Source organism: Herpailurus yagouaroundi, unplaced genomic scaffold, assembly GCF_014898765.1.
Source record: "Herpailurus yagouaroundi ecotype Mexico unplaced genomic scaffold, PumYag 205, whole genome shotgun sequence".
Taxonomy (NCBI): domain Eukaryota; kingdom Metazoa; phylum Chordata; class Mammalia; order Carnivora; family Felidae; genus Herpailurus; species Herpailurus yagouaroundi.
Window position 1 is genome coordinate 4,201,860 of NW_024412436.1, and position 7,504 is coordinate 4,209,363.

A 7,504-nucleotide genomic window follows, 5' to 3' on the forward strand; every position below is an offset into this window, starting at 1 on the left:
GTGTGGTTCGTGGGTTTGAGCCCTGCGTCGGGCTCTGTGCTGACAGCTCAGAGCCTGGAGCCTGTTTCAGATTCTGTGTCTCCCTCTCTCTCTGCCCCCTCCTCTGCTCATGCTCTGTTTCTCTCTGTCTCAAAAATTAAGAAAAAAAAAATTTTTTTTAAGAAGTTAGTGTTAATGAAATATTGACAAACAGGAAAGAGAAAAAGATTAGGCAAGGTGTGTTTCACCTGAGGGCTGGCAAATGTTTATTTTTAACCGATTAAATATTAGCACATTGATCAGTGCTGTGGGGCCCGTCTACTTCTGGTTCTTGTGAAAGTGACTCTGCCATTGGAGCCACACAATCGTCACTTTAGCTCCTGGGCCCTCCGATTCTCACTTCATTAATTGGAAGCAAGAAGTATCAGCAGAGATCATTCACCGGGCACGCGGAGTGATAAAAAGCTGGTCAGTCTCCAACTGTTGTTTGTTTTGTTTTGTTTTGTTTTTACCCCATTAGGTTTGAAACCATTGGAAAGGAGACCATGCTGGAGCCTCTCTGCTACCTCCTTTCTCCCTCCACCTGGCCAGCTGTTCCCGGAGGAGCAAGCTCCTGGGATTGGGATTTGTGGGTTTGTGAAGTAGGGGGCCCCGTGGGGGGAGGGAGGAAAGAGAGCTTAGCCGTCCACGGTTGGGACGGTGACAGTGAGAGTACTTTACGGGCAGCTACTTTTAACTCATGGTCCCACATCAGCCAGCACAGAGTCACAGACCGTGGGCGGCAGGAAAGCGTGGGCGTGGGGAGGGGGGGAGGCTGAGGCCAACGCTGACCACAGGTTCCTCAGGTTGAACCTAAAGAAACTGTATTTAGTTAGACCCCAGCGCACCTAGCTAATGCAGACTCCTGGGCCCTGCACTTAGGGTCCTTAAGTATTACAGCTCCCGGCAGGTGCAGACAGATGCCTGGTCCAGGACAACTCTGAGGAAGTGATGGTAATGGAAGGAGCAAGGGCAAAGGAAATACTGAATGGTGTAGGCAGCCAGAAACAGAGCTCCGGAGCCCTCGACTCGCCCCCCTGGAAGCTCTACTGTGTCCCTTCTGCCCAGAGTCCCCACAGCTCATGTAGGTCAGATCCCTGAGAACAGATGTGACTGAGCCACAAAAGAAAAAAAAAAAAAAAGGCTAAATTTAGCAGGACATCATCAAACCCTTTCGTTTGATGAGTAATATTTGCCTAGTGCTTTGACGCTTTTGAAAGAAACATGAAATCAGAGGGTAAATGACTGGGACAGTACACAAAGCAGGTAGCTTGCCAGCAGGGCTTTAAGATAATCCTGAATCGAAGCAACTATGTCAAAAGCACAAGCAGGGTGTTGAAAAGGCTTTCGTAATTTATTTAGAAAGGATCTCATGTCCTTAGGAAAGGACTACGTTTTTCTTGCTAGAGGTGAGCAAACGCTTGGGTTCATGGCCATTAGATCAGACGTAATTAATAGAATGCTAACTCATTATTTCTGAAACCAAATCCCCCAGGTGCTGAGAGCAAGGCAGGAAGTAAAAAGCCACTCAAGCAAGAGACCGTGGCTTATTAACCACACTTCCTGTGATGAAACACTATCATTTCTTCTCTTTGCTTTAAATTTGTATCGCGATGAATGGTTTATAACACACCTTTCTATCGAAACGGACAGCTTTGAGTATTTCAAGGTAGAGAAGAATGGGTATTAACATCCCCATTTGTAGAGGAAGATATGGGGACTCAGGCTCCCACGCTCAGAATGAGCGCTTCACTTCCTCTCCTCTTTCCAAACCTAGTCTTAGCCCCTCACGTTATGATTGCTTCAAACTGGATAAAATGGGAAGAAGCAGACTGATCACTAAGAGGGTCTGCCCAGCTTACATCCAGGCTGTCTCCTGGTAGGGTTTCCTGCTGGTTTGGGGGACCACCATGAAGATGGGGGGCACAGGGAGTCCTATTAGGGAGTTCTGTGACATGGCTTATCAAGGATTATACAGTAACTGACGAGCACTGAGCACTTGCTGGTACTGTGCTGAGACCTTTTCATGTATTAGCGTCATGATGATCTGTGAAGTTGGTATTATTATAAGTCATTCTACAGATAAGGACACAGAGGCACGGATATGAAGCCCCCTTTCCAAGGTCACACAGTAGGTGTAAACCCATCTAGATCTGTACTTGTGGGCCGAATGCTAATACTCCGTCGCTAACTTTGTTGTCAGTGACATTCCTAGCAGTTTGAGTGAATTTATAAGAACAGTGAATGCAGCAGAGAAAGAGCATGCTCAGAGTCAGGACACCTGAGTTCTGGTCCCAACCGTGCTACTGCCTGGCTGTGTATCTAGGGCTCCCTTTACTCATCCGCAAAACTAAGGTTTGAGTCCACGTATTCTCTGTGGTTCTTCACAGATCTAATGGGGCACATTCGATTAAAGACTGTCCTATTTGAGTCTTCACTTCCCAAACTAGAGTCTGAAGATACTCTCCGAGCTCCTGCAACTCCGAAAAGTTACACTAGTTACTTTAGAAAGACTAAGTTTGTAAGAACTATTGTATTTAGTGGCTGAGCCTTGCAAAGTTCCTAGAATGTTAAAAATTCGTATTTCCGGGGGCGCCTGGGGGGGCTCGGTTGGTTGAGCGTCCGACTTCGGCTCAGGTCATGATCTCGCGGTCCGTGAGTTCGAGCCCCGCGTGGGGCTCTGTGCTGACAGCTCGGAGCCTGGAACCCGCTTCGGATTCTGTGTCTCCCTCTCTCTCTGCCCCTCCTTTCCTCGTGCTCGTGCTCTGTCTCTCTCTGTCTCAAAAATAAATAAAACATTTAAAAAAACTTTTTTTAATTCATATTTCGATGCTGCCACATGGGCTTGTGTTGATGTTGACATCTAGCGTCCAGTGACTCCTCATGGTAGTTCTGAGAGGTGAGTGGGTGACTGTGGGTCAAGGTGGGGAAGGACAGCATTCTCACCTCTCAAACACCTCTCTTTTGATGGCTTTTAGCGGCCAAAAAACCACTTTCACAGATCACAGGAGCTCATTTAATCGTCCTAACACCCTGTGAAGAAGGTGTTAGCCTTCTCATGTTACAGATGAAGAAATTAACCCCAGAAAGCGGCATGCCTTGACTAAACTCTAAACACTCACAAATAATGACAGGGGCCCCGCACCTCATCTTTTGACTCTGAATCTAGATATATTTCCGTTGAGTCTTGTAAGGACCGCAGCATCGTGTAGCCAGCAGGGCTGGGGAGTGGCTGTTCGATTCACGACGCCAACCCTTAGCATCCCTGTGGTCTTGGGTGAGTCATCCAGACCCTATGTGTCTCATCTGTGAAATGGGTTAATGATACTCACCATGCAATGGTAATGGCTTAGAAATATGTTCAATTCAAATACATACATTCAAAATCACTTAGTAGCGGACCTGGTGCAAAGCAGATACTCAAAAGTCACTATTATTTCCATTTCTCCATGTTTGAAAACTTCGTATCTTCTTTTGCTTCCAAGAAGTTGACAGTGCAGTCACTGAAGCTTATGGCGTTGTTATGCAAATAAGGAACCAGTTACTTTTCCTATGGAAATAATTTTTTTTTGTTGTCAGTGAAGGGCAAAGATGAAGATAAATTAGGAGTTTGAAAAATTGTCCATTTAATACATGAGAATAATCTGGGGCCGCAGGGTTACAGTTTTCTGGCTATTTAAGTCTCTTCATTCTTTTGGCTCCTAAATCTCACTTCCCATCTTTTAAACTCACCTTTAAGGGGCGCGTGGGTGGCTCAGTCGGTTGAGCGTCTGACTTCGGCTCAGGGCATGGCCTCGAGGTTCGTGAGTTCGAGCCCCGCGTCGGGCTCTGTGCTAACGAACAGCTCAGGGCCTGAAGCCTGCTTCGGATTCTGTGTCTCCCTCTCTCTCTCTCCCCCTCCGCCTCCCCTGCTCATGCTCTGTCTCTCTCTCTGTCTCTCAAAAATAAATAAATAAATGTTAAAAAAATAAATAAAAAATAAATAAACTCAGCTTTAAAAAGCGAACTCACAAATGGTATGATGTATTAGTCAGGCTGCCCCCTCAGGCATTATGCTCAGAAAAGTAAACTCTAATGGAAAGTCAAGCATTGGAAAATCTATATTCAGCATATGCAGCTGTGTCCGTGGTGAAACATTTACCCATTCTCAATTTACGGTGGAATAAGCAAAAGGCTAGTGTCCAGAGAGAATAAACAAGCCTCTAAGCTAGACGTTTCCATTTTTTATTACTATTCATGTACATTTATTTAAAAAAAAAAAAACATTTATTTTAACCACCGTTATTTATTTTCCAGTTCCAGAAGGTTCGTGCCCTGCTGATGATCACCGTTAGTTTCTGGTATTTCTTGACCTGTTGTGTGTGGAAGGCTCTTTGCATTATCCCATTGAATCCGTCTGACCCTGCAGCGAAGCGTGAAGAGCCTCACAGTGCTGGCTGACTCTAGAGTCTGTGGTCTCTCCTCCACCTTCTGGCCTCCGGGATTCCCTGAGGCTCTTTGTCGGGACCTGTGGTGGAGAAAAACATGCGTTTGGCTTGTCAGCAATTTCAAGACCCTGCCAACTGAGACAATCTTCCCTGAAACGGGAAGAGGAGGGTACACTGGCCAGAGGAATTCTCCAGTTGCAGACAGGCATATGGCGCGATGCTAGACTGGAACCGAGGCCCCTGCACTGAGTCTGATTCTAGCCCCATAGCCTTTGGGGGCTTTGGGTACATTCTAAACTCTTTCGGAGCCTTAGTTTCCCCTTGCATTGAAACCAAGACTTGAAATCACGAATCTCCAACTTCCTTTCCAGCTGCAGGATCCTATGGTCTAAAACGAGTTTTCTTAAACGAGTTTTCTAGCTAGGCTAAAACAATTCGGGCTTGGGAACAATTATGTGAAGTCCACTAGGTTTTGAAGAGCTCAATTTTGGTGATGGGTAATAATGAGTTTAACCAAAAGTAGGAACGACGAGAGATGGGTGGCTGAAACCGTCATTTACTCCTCTCCCCAGAAAAAGGATTGGCTGCGCGTCAGACAAAATTTAGTTTCTAAGCAGCACGCCAGGAAAACCAGATGCGTCTGGTAGCATAGAAGGGGCAACTGCCTTGGGATTCTTGTTCCCCTACCATAATCAGATTCCCATGGTCCCAGTGGGCATAGCCTTAGAGTTGAGCTGGGAATCATAAAGCAGGGATCGTCACCTGGCTTCAAGCTGAGGTACCTCCTACCAAGTAACCAGTAAGCGGCATGAATAGTTATGGTGCTCGCAGGCAGAGGAGGGAATAATCAGGCCACTATGAAGATGCTGCAGAAGGTTAGAGGGCGTTCCGGAGAGGTGGCGGGAAGACTGGACCTTCTTTGAAGACTGAGTCGGACCCAAGTAAACGAAGAAGCGTTGGTGGCTAGGGGGACAGAAGGAGAGAGGGGACATACTGCAGCTGGAGAAAAAAGAACAATCCAGGTTACCACAGGCAGCGGAGATACGGAGGTCGTCTGGATCAGGTCCAGGGTTTGTAGGTGCTAAAGACACGCGGAGTTGTGACGAGGGAACCAGATGAAAAATGTTAGGGCCACCCAGTTTTTCTTTCGTCGAGTGAAATTTGGTCACTGACAAAGAAGGTAATAACCAATTGGTTATCAACTTGCTTTTTAAGAACAGTCATTGCGCAGGGACAACTCTGGCAAGGGTGACCTTGGTATCGTCATAGGCATGTGCTTGTCTTAGCCTAGTTGGCTAATGTGAAGGTCTCCATAGAACATAATGCCATTGAAGGTGTGGTGGCAGTTGAGTCTTAGATTTCTTTTGACATCAGCTGCCTCCATCGATTCGTCGCAACGAATCCATACTCTCCTTCTTGAGCTCAATGATCTCAGAGTACAGGCCATACTACTGAGTGAGCTGTTTGATGCAATTTTCACATCTAGAAGTGTTTTGCGATGAATACTTCCCATTGGGTATAGGGAACTCCACTGGGGTCATATCGTTCACCCACAGGCAATGACAAAGGTCCACTGTAGCTCTGCGAGCTGCTCTGCAGGTAGGTCCTAGCACAATTTCAACCTCTCCCAAGGCCGCTTGTGCATCCCAGCCATAAAATAGTCTGCACTAAGATACTATTTTCCGAATCTCTCTAATGTCACAAGGATGATTTGTCACGGTAAAGGCTATCAACACCCAAGTAAGTTATGACAAGGCCTCTTCAGGCTTTAGTTCGAGGTCTTCGTTAACATTAACGTTCTTATTTTCTCATAGCCAACATTTTCTAACTCGAGACCAGTTGATTTCAGGAATAATCTATGTCTGTGCAAATCTGCCTAGCTGAGGAGAACTTCTGACATCAGTCATCAGTACCTTACGGAGCACTTTTCTCATACCTATTCCTGTCACATAAGATGCTAAAGTAGTATTTTTAGAGCTTGAGAATTGCTCTTGGGAGTCAAAACACGTAGTTAAGGGAATAATCCTCTATTGCTTCCTCCCTCCCTCCCTTCAACTGCAACAACATTGAGTGTATATATTTTAGCAAGCAAGAGCTGGGGAATCTGAGACAGGTTATCTCCAAATCTCTGCCTTCAAGGAATGCATAGCCTAAGAGAGTTAGATCTCAAGAAATAACTCTGTGGGCCGCATGTCCGCTGAGTTACCCTGTCCATCAAGAGTCAAGTAAGAGCGATTCAAATCCTAACCTAGAAGTAATGGTAGCCTTGAGTCCCTTCCGGGCCTTTCAAAATAATTTTTTATGGAGGGAGGGAGGTAGAAGGAGTAGGCAGGGGGTGAGGACAATACTGACATTCTCCCTTTTCACCTCTGGCTGCATCTTACTGTTCCATATGTCACGTTCCTGCATCACATAGCCTGAAGTGTGGACCCTAACTTCAACCGCCCGAAACTTCGCACCTACAAGACAGTTGTTTGCGTGGTGGACTTTATTGAACGTTTGAGATGATTGGAGGGATTTCACACTGTCCATTGCTTGCCTCCACCTCTGTATACGCCCGATTTCCTCACTTGTTTGGTCTTTCCACTTTAACGCAGAACAGAGAAGCTTGACAGAATTGTAGACGGTGAAGGACGAAATGAAGTGTGAAGGATGAATAGGCAGTGGCCAGGTTGGGGGGTGCTTGACAGCGGTGAGGGGGCTTTCTTTTCGTGTAATCAGGCAAAGCCCTCCATCTCCTGTAGCTCTCTGCTCCACGATCTCCTAGCCATGGACTCTGCATTGTGTCTGCTCAAACCGGGCCATCTACTCACGCCTCACGCTTCAGTGGTACCAAAGAACAGTAGAGGCTGAAATGTTCTCATTCTTTCCCAGCCCCAACCCAGTCCCTGAACAGGGAAGGGAGCACTATAAAGATTCACTGATATTGAATTATGTCACTTTCTTTATTTTTTTATATTGCATATGATTTATTGTCCAATTGGTTTCCATACAACACTCAGTGCTCATCCCAACAGGTGCCCTCCTCAATGCCCATCACCCACTTTCCCCTCTGGCCC

At 46.2% G+C, this 7,504-nt stretch overlaps 1 long non-coding RNA gene across 1 annotated transcript; it reads left to right on the plus strand.

Annotated features, from left to right (window-relative positions):
• The first annotated feature begins 300 nt into the window (after positions 1-300).
• On the plus strand, positions 301-7,379 carry LOC121015059 (uncharacterized). Its single transcript, XR_005783588.1, has 2 exons — positions 301-447; positions 4,315-7,379. It is a non-coding gene; the product is annotated as an uncharacterized LOC121015059 (long non-coding RNA).
• Positions 7,380-7,504: the final 125 nt, after the last annotated feature.